The sequence below is a fragment of the Felis catus genome, chromosome A2, assembly GCF_018350175.1.
Source record: "Felis catus isolate Fca126 chromosome A2, F.catus_Fca126_mat1.0, whole genome shotgun sequence".
Lineage (NCBI taxonomy): Eukaryota > Metazoa > Chordata > Mammalia > Carnivora > Felidae > Felis > Felis catus.
The window spans coordinates 3,109,123-3,128,151 of record NC_058369.1 but is presented as its reverse complement, the minus strand read 5'-3'; the positions used below and the strand labels follow the sequence as shown (position 1 = coordinate 3,128,151).

The 19,029-nt window shown below is 52.9% G+C and overlaps 1 long non-coding RNA gene across 1 annotated transcript; it reads right to left on the bottom strand.

Moving 5' to 3' along the window:
• Nucleotides 1–7,948: 7,948 nt before the first annotated feature.
• On the bottom strand, nucleotides 7,949–18,896 carry LOC102901529. Its single transcript, XR_002148029.3, has 5 exons — nucleotides 18,767–18,896; nucleotides 16,214–16,331; nucleotides 13,653–13,761; nucleotides 9,965–10,052; nucleotides 7,949–8,831 (listed from the first exon to the last, which is right to left on the bottom strand). It is a non-coding gene; the product is annotated as an uncharacterized LOC102901529 (long non-coding RNA).
• Nucleotides 18,897–19,029: the final 133 nt, after the last annotated feature.

Below are 19,029 nucleotides of genomic sequence, written 5' to 3'. Positions count from 1 at the left end.
GGTAGCTACGGTGAAGGATTTTGTTTATACTCAATACAGCAGGAAGGTGTTGGGAGCTCAGTGAATGGAGGACTAAAGTGAGCCTCTGTATGCCAGGCGCGACGTTAGGCACTAGGGTCACGGGGTGACTAAAACACCCTCCTTGCTTCCAAGAAATTCCCCTCCCAGTGTGTTTTTTTCCTCAACGGACCAATCGTCATTTATTCACGGAACAAACATTTAATGAGGGCCTACTACGTGCCATGCCTGATGTGGTACAGCAGCTGTTCCCCCAGGGCACAGGGGACCACGTCTGGGGATGCCTCTGGCTGGAAGGACAGGGGAGCTCCCGGCACGGAGGGGGGGTGGGGCCGGGGAAGCTGTTCCGTCCTTCCCCCTGCCCCAGGCAGTGATCCAGCCCCCACGGCCACCCACCGGTGGCACTGGGGGGGGAGGGGGATGTCTCTGAATCACCGACCCCTCTGGTCGCTGGTGCCCTTATCTCCCTAAGCCTCCCAATCTTTCTCACTTCCTCTCTGCCTCTGTCACCACCGTGTTGGCTTTTTTAAGGGCCGTGTTTGGCTTCGCTTGGCTTTAGTGATCCCCAGTCATAATATTTATTCGGCCTCTGCTGTATCAGGCGCTTTCCCTACACAGCAGGTGCATGAAGCGGGTGAGGTTCGACTTGTAGCTTCTCCTGCCTCCACGACCCTCAGGACCTTGGTGCCCCGGAGACAGAGCTCTCCCTCCTCCTCGTACCCAAACCCGCCCGAGGGGGGGGTCTGGCAGCACTCACTCCCCACTCCCTGTAGATTTAGACCCCGTAGGGCCCCTCCCCAGGATATTTGTATAAAAAAAAATTTGTTTTTATAATTACGGACTTTAGAAGGCGTTTATATGGCCCAATGAAGAGCTATCTGAACAAGATAAGGCTGGGCCGGAGTCTGACGTGACCTTCCCACAGTGGAGTCCGCATGGCTGATGGGGGTCATATCTACCCGGTTTGGGAAATTGGGTGGTTGGACGCGCCTGTCCCTGATGACTCAGCGATTTCGCTCCTGGGGGGTTGTCTGAGAGCGAGGCAAACCTGTGTTCCCGGCAAGAAAGGGACGTTCCCGCCAAGACTTGAACGTGAACGTGTGAATGTCCGTAGCGACTTGACGCAGAGTTGTCCTGGGCGGGAGGCAAGTCAAATGCCCGGGGGTAGGGGAATAAGCAAGCCGGCCGAGCCAAGCGATGCGGGGCTACTCAGCCATAGGAGGGGACGCGGCACGAGTAGGCGCACCAGGGGTGAATCTCGGGGACGTCGAGTCGAGAGACACCGGTCACCAAAGAACGCACGCTGCGCGATTGTACCCATACGACATCCAGAACGGAGGCCAAAGCATCACCGGGAACAGAAAGCAGTTGAACAGCGTTAAACGTTAAAATTTTATTTTTTATTTTTTTATATTTGTTTATTTTTTTATTATTTTTTTATTTTTTTAAATTTTTTATAATTATTTTTTATTTTTTAAAAATTTTTTTTCAACGTTTATTTATTTTTTTATTTTTGGGACAGAGAGAGACAGAGCATGAACGGGGGAGGGGCAGAGAGAGAGGGAGACACAGAATCGGAAACAGGCTCCAGGCTCCGTGCCATCAGCCCAGAGCCTGACACGGGGCTCGAACTCACGGACCGTGAGATCGTGACCTGGCTGAAGTCGGACGCTTAACCGACTGCGCCACCCAGGCACCCCTCGAGTTAGCATTTAAGAGCTACTTTTCCTACCTCCGTGAATCGCGTCACCTGTGTCCCCAAAGCCCAGCGTTCCCACGGGGGCTCGATGCCGCCCTTGTAACGTTCCGCAAAGAAGGAGATGCCTGTCTTTCACCACAATTGCTTTCTCCTGGTGTGAACGCTAAAGGGTCAATGATTGCCAGCCGAGCCCCGCCAGGAGGTAGTTCCCCCAGATCCGTGTCTTTCTCAGGGATCCCTCTGCCTTTCCATCCCCGAGGTTTCCTCGGGTGGTTTCCAACGGCACAGAGGGAACATGCGCGCGAAGCTCTTTGTGCTAATTCTAACTAAAGTGTGAATGACTGACACCCGGTTCACGCATTCCTTTTTCTTGGGAACAGATACATTTTCTAGTGGGGTTTGGAGGAATTGTAGCTCAAGTCCGGATTAGCTCTTAGGTTCTTACTCCGGGGCAGAATTCATCCTGCCCCCCCCCACCCCCGTGTTTGTTACATATAAATAGTTCTAGTAAAAGGTGAATAACTGATATCGAGCTCGTATATCCCTTTTTGTGGGAGCATTTACGTTTTCTCATGGAACTTGAAGGCAATGTAACTCCAAGATTAGCTCTTAGCTTTCCTCCCAGGGCAAAAGTCACCCCTCTCGGGTGTTACTTAGGTATAACTAGATCCAGTTCAAATATGATGACAGATGTTAGGTGGGTACATTGTTTCTCCTGGGAACATTTACATTCTCCATCGCAGCTCAGATCTGTATCAGCCCTTAATGTTTTGCCCAAGGCAAATCCTTCCCTCTGTGCGTTTCTTTCTTTTTTTTTTTCTTTTCCTTTTCTTTTTTTTAGAGAGAGAGAATGTGAGTGGGGGAGAGGAGCAGAGGGAGACAGAGAGAGAGAGAGAGAGAATCGCAAGCCAACTCCACGCTCGGTGCAGAGCTGGCTGCGGGGCTCGAACCCACGACCCTGGGACCATGACCTGAGCCGAAATCAAGAGTCAGGACACCCAACCAACGGAGCCACCCAGGCGCCCCAGGGAACTCTTTTTTTTTTTTTAATTTTTTTTTAACGTTTATTTATTTTTGAGACAGAGAGAGACAAAGCATGAACGGGGGAGGGGCAGAGAGAGAGGGAGACACAGAATCCGAAGCAGGCTCCGGGCTCTGAGCTGTCAGCTGTGGGGCTCGAACTCACGGACCATCAGATCATGACCTGAGCCGAAGTCGGATGCTTAACTGACCAAGCCACCCAGGCGCCCCCCCAGGGAACTCTTGAAGTTGAGAAAATGTTACCCATTTCGTCTGCAGCCTGAGGACAGGTCCACAGGAGGAAGCACGATTCAGCGGGGAAGAACCCAGGGTTTGGAATCAGATGGGCCAGCGAGTGCGTGAACTCTGCCTTCCCTCCTCACAAGGGTTGTGGGAGCCCCGGGGGAAGTCACTTCACTCCGAACCTCCTCTTTCCACATCTGTAGAATGGGTACGCCGGGCACGCTGGGGATGCCAAGCTGTAAGGAATGGAGGTCTGGGGCTGCTGGCCATCGTTGCCCCACTCTGGGAGGCTGGGAGAATGAGGCCCGCCCAGAACACAGCAGAGCAGCTAGAGGGTAATCGAGCCCCGACAACACGGTCCGATGTCCTGGATCCAGCCATACCTGAAATCCCATCCTGGGCTCCAGACGCCGGGCAGCCATGTGAGCCGGTGGATTCTCTTTTGGCTTAAAGTTTCGAGTTGATTTCCAGACCCTTGCACGGCGGGGAGGGGAGTATGACAGGACGCTATTCACTTTCGCTACTTAATTCTGCCCACAGAGCTCTCCCCGGCTCGAACCGCCCGCTGGAGTGTGGATCACGGCGACCCGCGTTAGCACCCTCTCCTTAGGTGTTTGCTCCCTGCTCTCACCCGTCTGCCTCGTCCTTTCACAACTAGACCGAGCCCCCTGAAGGCGGTCTTCTCATCTCCCCCGACACTACTCAGGGCATGATGGGTACCCAAGAAGCTCTGGCAAGTTCTGAACCTGCCGAAAAGGTTCTTTCCTACTCACACCTCTTTGGGTTATTTTTCCTCCCTGTTTCTTGACCGTCAAGGTCCCATAACTGAATTACTGCCAGTCTAATCTCATGGCATGGGATTAACGTTCGTTTGTAGCCGAGCCTGTGCAATTGTTTAAATCATATAAAATAAAATAAAGTAAAATAAAATAAAATAAAATAAAATAAAATAAAATAAAATAAAATAAAATAAAACATAACATAACATAACATAACATAACATAACATAACATAACATAACATAACTTTAGACATTTCCCAAATGTCGGCCCCTTACCCCCTTCCATTAACATCCCACTTGCTCGTACTTATTTTCATCTCTGTGGGCTTTGCTCATGTTCATTAAAATCCACCCGTGAGCCTTGGCAGCTTTGCCTTCAAAACACATTCATTCCTTGCCTGCCGCGTTCCTGGGTCCTCGTCCTATGACGCGACAGTCCTTACACTGACGCGGCCTCGTCCTGCCTCAGGGCCTTTGCACTTGCTGTCCTCGCTTCCTGGAATTCCTTTTCCCAGATCTCCCGGTGGCTGGCTCTTTTCACCTTCGGATTTCCGCTCCAATTCACCTCCTCCGTGAAGCCCCCTTGACCACCTTCTTTAAAATTGCAATTCCCCTCCCCCCAGTCTCCATCCCCCATCCTGCTTTAGGTTTCTTCGCAGCAACTTACGATCATCCGACACACCACAGATTTTATTTATTTATCAGGGCACGCATTCATTCAACAACCGTTTATTGAGTATCTGTGCCAGGCACAGAGACACATCCTGGGGGGTACAAATATTCATTGTTTGGGGCGCTTGGGTGGATCTGTCGGTTAGGCATCCAACTTCGGCTCAGGTCATGATCTCACAGCTTGTGGGTTCGAGCCCCGCGTCGGGCTCTGTGCTGACAGCTGGGACCCTGGAGCCTGCTTCGGATTCTGTGTCTCCTTGTCTCTCTGCCCCTCCCCTGCTTGTGCTCTGCCTCTCTCTCTCTCTCTCAAAAATAAACATTAAAACATTAAAAAATATATATTCATTGTTTTAGTAACAAAGAATGTCATTTAAAAAACACCTTTTTTTTTTTTTTAGTTTATTTATTTTTGAGAGAGAGAGAGAGAGAGTCGGAGCAGGGGAGGGGCAGAGTATCCCAAACAGGCTCCATGCTATTACTGTAGACCCCGATGCAGGGCCCGATGTGGGGCTCGATCTCACAACCGTGAGATCATGACCTGAGCCGAAATCAAGAGTCAGACGCTGAACCGACCGAGCCCCCTTCCCCCCAGGTGTCCCAACAAAAATGCCTTTGGATCCTCTTCTGCATCAACATCGGTCCAGGTCCTAAAGAAAGAGGAGTGAAGAGCTAGAAAGTCTCCAGCTAGGACTGTCTGCTAAACTGTGACGAGACCTGTGTCCGCATTCAGTGTCCCCAGCGCCTGGCACACAGGAGCCACCTGATTGGTGCTCGTAGAAGAAACAACCAAAGATGTATAAACAGAATCACAGAGCTTAGTGCCCGGTTGACAGACTAGAGCCCGTGGGCCCGTTCCGGCCCTCGTGTGTTTTTTGTAAATAAAGCTTTATTGGCACATAGCCATGCCCTTTGGTTTGCTTGTTGTTTATGGCGGCTTCCATGCTGCAATGTCAGAGTTGAGTCATTGCAGCAGAAAATATTTGCTATCTGGCCCTGTAATTCACAGGTTTCGTGGACGAGACCGGCGTGGCCCTACACACCGGGGATCACGTCACATGGTCATCGGAGCACCCGAAGTATACAGTGTGACTGACAAAGTGACGTTGAAATTTTATTCCACTGTGATTAATTTACATGCGAAAACCTATACTCAGTTCCGTTCACGGACCGCTGCTAGTACCTATGGAACGGCTTCGGTGCACGAACCGACATTTTTTTTTAATTTTTATTTTTTTATTTTTTTTATTTTTTTATTTTTTTTAACATTTATTTATTTTTGAGACAGGGAGAGACAGAGCATGAACGGGGGAGGGTCAGAGAGAGGGAGACACAGAATCCGAAACAGGCTCCAGGCTCTGAGCCGTCAGCACAGAGCCCGACGCGGGGCTCAAACTCACGGACCGCGAGATCGTGACCTGAGCTGAAGTCGGCCGCTCAACCGACTGAGCCACCCAGGCGCCCCAGATTTTTATTTTTTTATTAAAAAAAAATTTTTTTAGGGCGCCTGGGTGGCGCAGTTGGTTAAGCGTCCAACTTCAGCCAGGTCACGATCTCGCGGTCCGTGAGTTCGAGCCCCGCGTCGGGCTCTGGGCTGATGGCTCAGAGCCTGGAGTCTGTTTCTGATTCTGTGTCTCCCTCTCTCTCTGCCCCTCCCCCGTTCATGCTCTGTCTCTCTCTGTCCCAAAAATAAATAAACGTTGAAAAAAAAATTTTTTTTTAATGTTTATTTATTTTTGACAGAAAGAGAGAGAGACAGAGCATGAGCAGGGGAGGGGCAGAGAGAGAGGGAGACACAGTATCCCAAGCAGGCTCCAGGCTCTGAGCCATCAGCACAGAGCCCGACGCGGGGCTCGAAGTCGTGAGCTGTGAGATCGTGACCTGAGCTGAAGTCGGAGGCTTAACCGCCTGAGCCACCCAGGCGCCCCAGCAGGCTATATTATTAAATCAAAACTTAGTTTTACTTTGTGCTGTTTATACGTAGCTGCTAAAAATTTTCACAGGACACGTGAACATGTTTTTAGGTTTATTTATTTTGAGAGAGAGAGAGAGGGGCCGAGGGAGGGGCAGAGAGAGAGGAAGACACAGAGAATCCCAAGCAGGCTCTGTGCTGTCAGTGCAGAGCCTGATGCAGGGATCAACCTCACAAACCGTGAGATCACGACCTGAGCTGAAACCAAGAGTCGGAGGCTTGACCAACTGACCCCCCCGGGGTGCCCCTGACACATGATGCGTGACTGTTCCACGAGGCGGTGCTGGGCCAGGGCAGAGCTCGGCTTCACATCCTTGCCGTGCAGCTGTGTGACTGCAGGCCAATGATTCTGCCTCTCCCTGCCTCAGTTTCCTTGTCTGTGAAAGGCGGTAAAGGCCCTCCTCACACCGAGGTGTTGGCAGGAGCCCATAAATTTTTAAATTTTTTTTTTTCTCCACGTTTTTTTATTTATTTTTGGGACAGAGAGAGACAGAGCATGAACGGGGGAGGGGCAGAGAGAGAGGGAGACACAGAATCGGAAACAGGCTCCAGGCTCCGAGCCGTCAGCCCAGAGCCCGACGCGGGGCTCGAACTCCCGGACCGCGAGATCGTGACCTGGCTGAAGTCGGATGCCTAACCGACTGCGCCACCCAGGCGCCCCCAGGAGCCCATAAATTAAAGCATGTGAGGGGCTAAGAAGGAACCTCCACGGACCCAGGTCCCCAAACCTGTGCTCTGTGTGTCAGTTTCCATCACGAACAGTACGTGCACCCGTAAGGAACCCGTCATGCTCCAAACCCGGGACACGCGGGCAGAAGCCTGCCTGGCACCTTCCGGCCGCCTTGGCCCTTTGGCCTCAACACAGATCTGCTCAGGACAGCGGGTCCCGTTTTGCACACAAGGACCGAAGGGCTAATCAGGGGTCGTGACTCACTGTGCCACTCCATGAGTCAGCCACAGTGGGGACAACGCCCGGGCTCCCTGCTCCAGGCGGAGGCTTGTCCCCGGCCACCATGTCACCTCCCCGTTCCTTTGACTTCTCCCTGGCGGGGGGGGGGGGGGGGGGTTGGTTCTCTCTACACTGGTCTTTTAGGTCAGTTTGGGAGGAAGAGGCAGGGGGGTTCTGGGAGCAGCAAGCCCTTGACTAACTCTCTGCTCCCTCCTCCTCTCCCTCCTCCTCCCCTTCCTCCTCCTCCTCCTCCTCCTCCTCCTCCTCCAGGACCCTCCCTTGGTGTGCCGCCAGGCTGGGCAGTGAGTAAAACCCTCGTGATACGGGTGTGGCAGGGGCAGGCCAGGGGCTGGGGGGCAGGGGGACTCTGACCCACCTCTTGGGCAATGCCCACTGATTATTACCACCTAATCCTCAGGGTGCCTCCTACATCACGTGCCACAGCGTGTCCAGGAAGTTCCAGGCCCTTGGGGTGGGTGACCACAGGTGATGTGGTCTCTGAGCGCCACAAGGGAGGAGAGCTTGGCCCGGGGTGGGCGCCCTCCGGCTTCCCTAAAGGATGAAGGGCGCCGTGCCCGAGAACTCGTCTATTCTTGTGGTCACTGTTTATTGAGCACCTGCTATGCGCGGGGCGTCAGGGACGCCGCAGGCTGCAGACCAGACAAACCCTCCCCCCTGTCCGCACGCTGATGTTCCCGCGGGGGCAGACAGAGGCTAAATAAAACCACTTGCACATAAGCAAGTGAATAAGTCAGATAAAGACACCATGAAAAGTCCACCAGAGCAGGACAGGTGTGGAGATAGGAGGGACGGGAGGGAGGGGCCGTGGGGCCGAAATGCGTTGCGCGCAGTGGGGGAGGCGAGGGCAGGGGTGCTGGGGGCCTGTTCGAGGGTGAGATGGCTCATGGTCAGGTGCGATGGCCAGTCGTCGATGGCTCTGGAAGGTTCTGTGGGGGTCTGGGTGGGACGTGTGCATGGACAGGGCTGGGAGGCCCGGTGTGTCAGGGGCCCTGCTGTCCAAGCCTGGCGTCTGGGGCTCGCTCCTAACTGGGGAGCAGGCAGGTGGTCCCCCAGCTCCAGGAGGATGGGCGGCCCCTGGGGCAGTGCCCCGTGAGGGCCTTGAGGGTAGAGGAGCAACGGGGGGGTTGGGCCCTCTGTCCGTCCCCACCCCTCCTCCGTGTCTAGCCCCCAACAAATCTTGGTGATTGCTTTATGGCTGGCGGCTCCAAGGGTCACAGCGACGCTCTCACAGGAAAGGAGGCCTCCATTGGCTGTGGATGCGGTCATCCCAGCTTCCTTCCCGTCGCCTCGGGGTGGGGTGGGGGGGCTGGGCGTGTCTCCTCTGGCTCCACCCCAGGGCGTTCTGGAAAGGAGCCCACGGTGCGGGGGTGCAGAGGCATTTCTCCGTCTCCAGACCCTGAATTTGTCCTGACCCTTCACCTTCGCCAGCCTGCCGCAGGAGGTCCCGTAGACAGGGCGCCTAAGGGCAGAATTTAGTGTCTCCCCGCCCTGGAGGCTGCAAATCCCAGATCAAGGTGTGGGCGGGGCTGGCTTCTTCCGAGGCCTCCCCTCACGGTGTAGACCCCGCCTTCTCCCTGTGTCTCTGTGTAAAAGACACCCAGTCGCATGGCTCAGGGCCCCGCCCTCATGACCTGAACTTGATCACCTCGCTAAAGACCCCCTCTCCAAAAAGAGTTACATTCTGAGGTCCTGGAGGTTACAGTTCCAACTTTTGAATGGGGGGGGGGGGGGTTGGGGAGGGCACGTCCTTCAACCCGCAAGGCCTTCTCAAAGCTGTTCCCAAACCCACGCCTGGTGGCCTCTGCCCGAGGGTCACCTCCCTCAGGGACCATGCTGAGCATCCCAGTCACTCTAGCAGAGCACCTGGCAGGGGGCGGGGGTGGGGGGGCTCTGATCACCTGTCCATTCCCTCTGTTCACACCAGGGAACGGGCCCCTGTCTGCGTCGGCCACCGATGGCCCCCCACCATCGAGGTGGCTCCAGACGCATCTGCGGAATGAGTCCCGCAATCCAGCACGTGTCGCGGGTCCCAAGATAAGTGTGGCTGCTCTCGGCCAGCTTGGGACACCAGCCTCGGGTCTCATCAGCCCTTAACTTACTCTCCCCTTTCGTGCCCGGTGGCGTTCTGGCCTGCGTGCCCTGGGACCTCAGCGCCCCCCCAGCTCGGCACAGTATGCTTAGCCGGGACACCACATCGCGTCTCCCCTCTGAGACCCCCATCCGGAAAAGTGTGACGATTGACCTAGAAGGTTATATAAGCCTCCTGCAAAGGCCAAACATGGGGGTTAATCTTTAATCCCAGGGAGAATCTGATCAGGATTGGCGTTGGATTGGAGGGACGGGCCCAGGAGTTCGGGCACAGGGAGAAGCCCACCAATTAGAGGCCAAGCCCACCCACGCGTGAGAAGGGTGTCGGAAAGTCCCGTGTCCTGCCTCTTGCACTGGGACGCGCTATGAACTTGTGCCCAGAACTCCCTTCCAGCAGCAGGCCGGTCCCCCACACCTCCCGCCGCCGCTCGCCAGGTTGGACAACACTGGAAAGGTCGCCCAGCCTACGCACCCCCACATTTGGCAGGATTGAACAACACTTACCTTTATGTTGCATTCATTCCTGCGATCACCTGCTCTTTGGGGCATCCCACATTCGTCTCGATTCATCATCGTGTCCCTGATTGTCATTCTAAAATCAATTTAATGAAGAAGAAGAAAAAAACAAAGTTGGCGACGCTGTTGAAGAGTGTGCCAAGCCTTTTTCCTTCGATGCATTTTTTGGAAAGTTTTATACACTTATTTCGAGAGAGAGAGAGAGAGAGTGCGCGAGAATCCCAAGCAGACTCCGGGCCGTCCGCGTGGAGCCTGCACAAGGCGCGATCCCACGAAGCGTGAGACCGTGACCTGAGCCAAAACCAACAGTCGGACACTTAACGGACTGAGCCGCTCAGGTGCCCCTGATACATTTATCTTCAAAGGAAACATGACAGGGGCTCCTGGGCGGCTCAGTCGGCATGATCTCGAGGTTCATGAGTTCGTGAGTTCGAGCCCCGCGCTGGGTGTGGAGATGACTTAAAAATTAAAAAAAAAAAGTTTTACACAAGCAAACTCCATCCTTTCAGAAATCTCAGTGAGTGGGGCCTTTCTTCACACCCAACAGCAAATGTTGTCACCCCGGTGTCCCAGATGGTGACCACTCGGCCTGCGGCTGCGATGCGGAAAGCGTCATCGTCAGCGTGTGAAGCAATGGGCAGGGCTGTGTGCCAATAAAACTTTATTCGTAACGCCGAAATTTGAATCCTAGATACTTTGCACATGTCGTGAAATACTATTTTCTTTTTTTTTTGATTCCCCCCCCCAACCGGTTAAAAAAACTATCCTTAGCTCCTGCAAAAATAGACATTGGGCTGGAGTTGGCCAGCAAGCTGTGGTTTATCAACTCTTCATCTAACTGCTGCCAGTCGTAGTGATATCCGACAGTGGGACACTTTGGATTAGCACATTTTCATTGTTTATCCTTTGGTAAACATCGTATCGTACTTGGAAGAGAATGTGGAGAACTCTGTGCCGTATACATTTGGCTAGAACACACACAGAGATTCAGCTACCCATGTTCATTAAAAAAAAAAAAAATTTGGGGCGCCTGGGTGGCGCAGTCGGTTAAGCGTCCGACTTCAGCCAGGTCACGATCTCACGGTCCGTGAGTTCGAGCCCCGCGTCGGGCTCTGGGCTGATGGCTCGGAGCCTGGAGCCTGTTTCCGATTCTGTGTCTCCCTCTCTCTCTGCCCCTCACCCGTTCATGCTCTGTCTCTCTCTGTCCCAAAAATAAATAAACGTTGAAAAAAAAATTTAAAAAAAATTTTTTTTTCACATTTACTCATTTTTGAGAGACAGGGAGAGACAGAGCGTGAGCAGGGGAAGGGCAGAGAGAGAGAGAGAGACACAGAATCGGAAGCAGAGTCCAGGCTCCGAGCTGTCGGCACAGAGCCCGACGCAGGGCTCGAACCCATGAACCGCGAGGTCGTGACCTGAGCCGAAGTCAGACGCTTAGCCACCCAGGCGCCCCGAGGTATGTTTCACTTTAAAAGAAACTCGTTACCGGAAGGGAAAGATACTCGTCCATTACTCTCTGTACTTTGTTGGACTGTGGTGTTGGAATGGCTATACATGGGATGTCCAATAAAAAAAGAAACATTTTCACTCTGTATTTCTTTCCCGGCCATTCGTTACTATCATCTGTTGCTTTTCGACGTGAGGCTCGAACCCAAGGCGGCGAGCCCAGCAGTCACGTGTTCTCCGGGCTGAGCCAGCCAGGCGCCCCCGGTTTTCGCATTTTTAAATGCTTTTGAAAAAAATATGGCAGAGAAAGTTATTTCGTGTCACAGGAAAATGATATGAAATTCAAATTTCAGCCTCCTAAACCCACAACGTCACTGGCACAGGGCTCCGTGCCTCTGGGGAGGTGCTGTGTGCCTAGTGTGGGAGATGGAAGGGTACAGCGGAGCCCCTGGCAGACAGACAAGTGCGGTTAAACTTTCGGCTATGTGGCCCTTGAAGAAAAAATTTGCCGGGGCGCCTGGGTGGCTCAGTCCTTTACGCGTCTGACTCTTGGTGTTGGGCTCAGGTCATGATCTCCGGGGGTTCGTGAGTTCGAGCCCCACGTCGGGCTCTGTGCTGACAGCATGGAACCTGCTTGGGATTCTCTCTCTCTCTCTGCCTCTCCCGCACTCGTTCTCTCTCTCTCTCTCTCAAAATAAACAAACTTGAAAGAAAGAAAAAGAAAGGAAGGAAGGAAGGAAGAAAAACAAGTTTGCAGACTCTGGCCCTAATTGGTCAGCCCCTGTCCTCCAAATGCCCAACTCTGGAAGCATAGGAAAGGCTCTCCAGGTTCAAAGACACAGACACCCCCCCCCTCCTGTTCTGGCCGCCCAGCATCCTCGGTGGACCCCCTCTCTCTTCCCACCGGGCCAGGCCCGAGGCTGGGGACACGGAGGTCGGCTTCCCAGTCCCGGGCGCCCTCTAGTGGATTCTAGAAGCAAGTGCTTCCCCGCCTCCTCCCCAGCATCTCCGCGGGGGAGTGCGAGGTCCTCGTTCTTTGGCCCCTTCCTCGCCCTGATTCTGCCCCCTGCCCCGGGATGAGGTCTCCAGCGCTTTCCCCTCCCGGGTCCGTGCTCCTCCTCTGCCACCGTGCACGACATCGCCCTCAGCTAGGGTTGCGGATGCGAACACACGTGAACGGCCTTGTTACTTTTTTTCCAGAGGCCCTTCCGACGTGCACCTGCAGACACTTTGTATCCGGACTCGCGCGCACGCCGTGCTTTGTGCCCCCAGAGTATTTCGGTCCGCGTCATGTCATGTGACATCTGCAAGGGCCGGCTGCTGCGTCCCAGTAACGGACTAGGACAGATGATGCTATGCGGGCTCAGGCTCCCCGGGAAGCTTGGGGTCCCAGGCAGGGAAGGCTCGGGCGCGGTGGCACCTCGGTCTAACTCCGCGCTGCACGACATCACCTGGGTGGCCGGAGCTCGGCCACCGTGGGGGGGGGGGTTGCCCCACAGGAACTGACACCTGCCGCCCACTGGGGGTTTCCCTCCTCCCAGAACCCCTCGCTGCACATTAACCAGCCTGCCCGCCGGACCCAAGCCTCCGGGGTCCGCTCCGATTCCGCACTGACCTTGGAGCCTGCTTAATATTCTCTCTCTCTCTCTCCCTCTCCCTCTGCCCCTCCCCTGCTCGCTCACGCGCTCTCTCTCTAAAAAATATAATAATAATAAACAAAAACAAAATAGAAACAATAGTCCCCGTGTTGGGCTCTGTGTTGTATGAAGCTTACTAAGGAAGGAAGGAAGGAAGGAAGGAAGGAAGGAAGGAAGGAAGGAAGGAAGGAAGGAAAGAAGGAAGAAAGAGAGAGAGAGAGAGACAGGGAGGAAGGAATCACAAAAGAAAGAAAATAATACTTTCTGACGTCAGAAATGATACGAAATTCAAATTTCAGTGTCCGTAAATACAATTTATTGGCACGCGGCCACGCTCACTTGTCTGAATACGGGCTGTGGCTGCTTTCTGGCTATGAGCCAGTGTTGAGTAGCTGAAAATATTTATTATCGGGTCCTTTACAGAAAAAGTTTGCACAGCCCTGCTTTACTGCCAAGGGAGGAAGGGGGAAACTGAGGCCCAGGCGGTTGATAGGAGTTTTTCAAGACCTCGAGCCTTGAAGGGATTCCTCGTTTGCGAGATGATCCCAACAGTACTTCAAATGCTTTATAAGAAACACAGAAATCAGACTGACCAGTAAGTGCCTCCACAAATCGAAGGTCGTCTAGGATGCCAACCTTGAGGGGAAAATCTGCACACACCCATCTGATCTTGCCAAGTCCTGAGATTTTTTTTAATTGCCCCTGTAAAAAAAAAAAAAAAAAAAAAGTCATTGCTGTTTCCAGAAACCTTGAATTTAGGACTTTGATCAGAGTGATAAGGATAGCATATCAAAACCCCATTTTGAATTCATCCTTCAGGAGATATTTTATTATTAATACAGTCACTAGTTGGTGGCAAAAGACAGAAAGCAGATTTGTGGGGCCCGGGGGTTGCGGTGAGGAACGGGGACTGATTGCTGCTGGGGATGGGGTTTCTTTCTGGAATGGTGGGAATGTTCCAGAATTAGATCGTGGTGATGCCTGCACAGCACAGTGAATTTTATACTAAAAACCATTGAACTGTGCACTTGGAAGTGGTGGATTTTACACTGCATACATGCTGTCCTAATTTAAAGTCAGACTTTAGCTCAGGTCACGATCTCGTAGTCTGTGAGTTCGAGCCCCACACCGGGCTCTGTGCTGACAGCTCAGAGCCTGGAACCTGCTTCGGATTCTGTGTCTCCCTCTCTCTCTGCCCCTCCCCCGCTCACACTATCTCTCCAAATTGAATACCTGTTTAAAAAAATTTAACTAAAAAAAAAGAAAAGAAAAGAGAGACACAGTACATAGCTCACCATCACACAGTATTTCCACCAAAGAGATGTATTAACGGAAATAGAGGACAACGAAATAAAAGGCCGACCCAATGGCAAAATGTAGTGTCGTTGGAAGGGATGAGATCCACATAACATAAAATGAACCGTTTCAAAGTGAACACTTCAGTTGCACTCAATGCATTCACAATGTCTTGCGGCCATCAGCTCTGTCCAGTTTCAAAACAGTGTCATCGTCCCAAAAGGAAACCCAGTATCCATTAAGTAATTGTTCTTTTTTTTTTTTTTAATTTTTTTTCCACGTTTTTATTTATTTTTGGGACAGAGAGAGACAGAGCGTGAACAGGGGAGGGGCAGAGAGAGAGGGAGACACAGAATCGGAAGCAGGCTCCAGGCTCTGAGCCATCAGCCCAGAGCCCGACGCGGGGCTCGAACTCCCAGACCGCGAGATCGTGACCTGGCTGAAGTCGGACGCCTAACCGACTGCGCCACCCAGGCGCCCCTGTTCTTTTGTTTTTAATGTTCATCTATTTTTGAAAGAGAGAGAGAGAGAGACAGAGTGGGGGTGGGGAAGAGGCAGAGAGAGAGGGAGACACAGAATCCGCAGCAGGCGCCAGGCTCTGAGCCATCAGCACAGACCCCGACGCGGGGCCGGAAGTCACAAAATGTGAGATCATGACCTGAGCCAAAGTCGGGCGCTTAACCGACTGCACCACCCAGGTGCCCCACTAAGACTTTTTTAAAAAGTAATCTCCAGGGGCGCCTGGGTGGCTCAGTCGGTTAAGCGTCCGACTTCAGCCAGGTCACGATCTCGCAGTCCGCGAGTTCGAGCCCCGCGTCGGGCTCTGGGCTGATGGCTCAGAGCCTGGAGCCTGTCTCCGATTCTGTGTCTCCCTCTCTCTCTGCCCCTCCCCCGTTCATGCTCTGTCTCTCTCTGTCTCAAAAATAAATAAAACGTTTAAAAAGTAATTTCCACACTCAACGTGGGGCTCGAATTCAGGACCCCAAGATCAAGAATCACGTGCCCCACCCAGTGAGCCAGCCAGGTGTCCCCTACTCCTGAGACCTTTTTTTTTTCTTTTTTTTTTTTTTTGATGTCGTTGTCATTGGTGAGTTTTCTGCTGCTTGGCATTTATTTGTGGGACTATTCTAGAACATATTTGTCCCCGGATTTGGATCTGTGTACCTTCCAGATTCCTGCCATTGAGAACATTAGTGTGTATGTCTCCCAGTTATACGAGGCAAGAGTTGCCTAGGCCAGGTGCCTGAGAGTAGGTTTGCTGGGCATTCCAGATACCCAAAGGGGGCCTGTCAGCACTGTTTTTGCTAACCCACCGCACAGGTAAGACAGACGAAGTTCAGGGTGCATTCTGAGATAGCAGGGGCGGACATGTGTGATGGTGACACCAGATCGTGCCTGAACAGGGTAAATGTCACCTTGGGTTGGAGCTACCAAAACGATTAGAAATCTATTTCCCGGGCCGGGGGACGGATGGAGGAGACACCCACGTTTCTGGGACCAGGGAACACATGCCTTACGAAAGGTGTGATTGGAACCGGTGATAAGTCCAGAGACATGTTAGTGGGAGAGTCTGCAGAGCAAAGCGTGCCCGTTAATAAAGATAGGAGGGCAGAGGGCGTGAAATCCGCAGTGTTATCTCAACAATAAAGGCTCGCGTTCTGTATCGAGTGGTGACCGCCACGTGATTAGCGGGAAACTTGTCTCCCCCAGGACAGAGACGCCCATTTGTTTTATTCAAGCTGCGAGTGTGGACCGGGAGGGGAAGGGGCAACGCGAGAAAGGATTTGAACTCTTCTTGGGGCCATCCCCCAATCCACACCCCCGAAATATCCTGTAGCGAAGCAAGAGAACCCGTTACCGTTAGACGTGGCGGCGGCGTGAATGAACGCAGCGTGCTGCGCGAAGGAAGTCGGTCACGGAAGCGTGCAGGCGGCTCAGCTCCCTTGCCACCAAGCTCCAGAACACGCAGGAGTGATCTAGGGGGATAGAAACCAGAAGCGAGGGCGTCCGTAGGGGAGTCGTGGGCTGCGGCCAGCTCGTCCTGTCTCGTGCACGCTGATTGCTACCTTCCTTTCCAGCTTCCTGGTAGCCGAAAAGTGGCCACGGTGGAAATGTCTACACCACAGGGGAGGGCAAAGGCCACGCATGACAAATCAGCCCCCTCCATCTTATCCGTCTGTCTGTCTATCTCTCATTTCAAAAACCCACTGTCGATCCGCTGCTGGTAGGGGGCGAGGCGGACTGCCCGCAAAGGGCACCGAGGAAACTTTCCGGAGGGACAGAAACCCTCACTCCGCCTGGTTTCCGGGCATGCCCACGTGGGTACGTGCAAGGGTACAAGCTCGAGGGCTTGAGCGTTAGCAAACTGTGCATTTGTCATGTGAAAGTCAGGGCTCAATAAACAAGACTGTCTGTGCCCATAGAGCCTAAAATAAAACGATGGCGAGCTCATGTTGCGGCACACAAGGGAGGTAGAAACGCCCGGAGCTGGGGAAGGCTGTGGAAATTTTTGAAGCCGGATAAGCATTCTCCCCAACTTGGAGGGGGCTGGGTGGGAGCGGCCGGAGGAAAAGGTAAGAAGGCTCAGGTTGGGGTAGCGAAGGAGCCGAGATACAGAGCAGTTTTAATCAGGGGCGACTATAACGTTACATTGCATTTTAGATCGGTTGTTGCATTTTGTAATCACGTGGATATATATCATGTATCTATTTTGTAAACACTGTATTTCTGTGCCTATCCGGTAAAGAGCCCTGCAAACCAACTATCAAAATATGATTGAGGGGTAGCTGAAAAAAAGTGGGCAGAACTGAGCCAGGGTGACCAGGGGACCCTGGAAGAGGGTGTCACCTGAGCCCTTCCCTCTCTGTTTCTTTGCACGTGGGCCCCAAAGGCACACCCACCATGACAAGTACGCCGGGGCACAGGGACGTGACATAAAGAAATGCAATGTGGAGAGTGTTTTATGATGTCAACCTTTTTTCCCATTTAAATGACTGTCTTTTGGGGCGCCTGGGTGGCTCAGTTGGATAAGCCTCCAGCTTCAGCTCAGGTCATGATCTCGCGGTCTGTGAGTTCGAGCCCCGCGTCAGGCTCTGTGCTGACAGCTCGGAGCCTGGAGCCTGCTTCGGATTCTGTGTCTCCCTCTCTCTCTGCCCCTCCCCCGCTCATGCTCTGTCTCTCTCTCTCAAAAATAAAGAATTAAAAGCAGGGACTTGAACAGATATTTTTGCACTGTATTCATAGCACTGTTATTCCTAACAGCCAAAAGATAGAAACACACAAATATCCAACAATGGATGAATGGATGAACGAAATGTGTCCTATCCATACAACGAAATATTACTTAGCCTTAAAAAGGAAGAGAATTCTGACACCTGCTAGAACACGGATGAAGCTTGGGGACATTATGCTGGGTGAAATCAGTCAGACACACAAAAGAACAAATACTCCATCATTAAAAAGCAAAATTCAACTGAGCAAACGCAAGATCTAATTGGCTGTATTTAATGATTCATGAAGCGCACAGCATCCCCGTCTCAGCAGGCAGAAAGGAAGTCTGAAAAGCTGTACAAAAGGAAAGGTTTTTACAGGCAGAAGCAGCAGAAAAAGGAAGTTTCTAGCAAAGAGTGGGTTGTTTCAAGCAGGGTCACCTTCCTTTGGGGGAAGCCCGTGGGGGGGGGGTTGTCTATCAGGCAGGCTATCTCACTAGTGATGACCAAGCAATTCCAGATTGGCTCGTTAAAGGTCATTCTTGGGAGAGCCTAACACTGTAACTGGGTTAGGTATTAAGTCTTGGTTTGCTGACATGGGGCGTAACACGAGTGAATCTATTTGGGGCCTATTGGTTTCTTTTTAACAGTCTGATTCCAAATATTTGAGGTCCCTAGAGGAGTCCTGTCCGCAGAGACAGAGAGTAGAAGGTGGGAGCTGGGGGTGGGGTTGGGGGTTGGGGGTTGGGGTTGGGGGGGCGGGGCGTCAGTGCTTCATGGGGACAGAGTCTGAGGCTGGGGAGCTGGAAAGTTCTGGAGTCAGAAGGGGGGGCGGTTGCACGACAATGCGAGTGTGCTTGACGCGGCTGAGCTGCGCACTTAGAATGGTAAGTGGTAAGTTTATGTCACAAATATTCGCCACAATTTAAAAACTGTTTTGAGGGGCACGTGGCTCAGCCAGTGGAGCACGTGACTCTCCATCTGGCGGTTTGTGAGTTCAAGCCCCACGGTGGGTGCAGACATTACCTGAATAAATACATAAATAAATCAACTTAAAATTTTAAAAATGTTTTGAAATGACCTTTCATGGAAGAATTGGGTAATTGCTATCACGGCGGGGGGGGGGGCGTGAAAGTGTCCGTAAGTGGCAAAAAGACCGAAGTTGACCCTGGGTGGCCTCCCACAACTTTTGGGGATCTTACTGGCTCACGGAGCCCCAGTCGAGCACCCACGAGGCTCACAGGAACAAGGCCTCACTCGGCCCACCTGCCCGCTCTCATCCCTAAACTGGTAGCTCCGTCTCCCCTGCGCCTCCGCCCAGAGCCCCCAGCGCATGCGCAAACGCGCCGTCGGACGCGAGCGAGGGCGCAGGCTCAGGGCGCCGCCTCACTAGGTCTCCGCCCCCTTTACCCCCCCCCCCCCGGAAGGCGGCCTCCGGCTGGTGCGCAGGCGCCGCGGTAAGGGG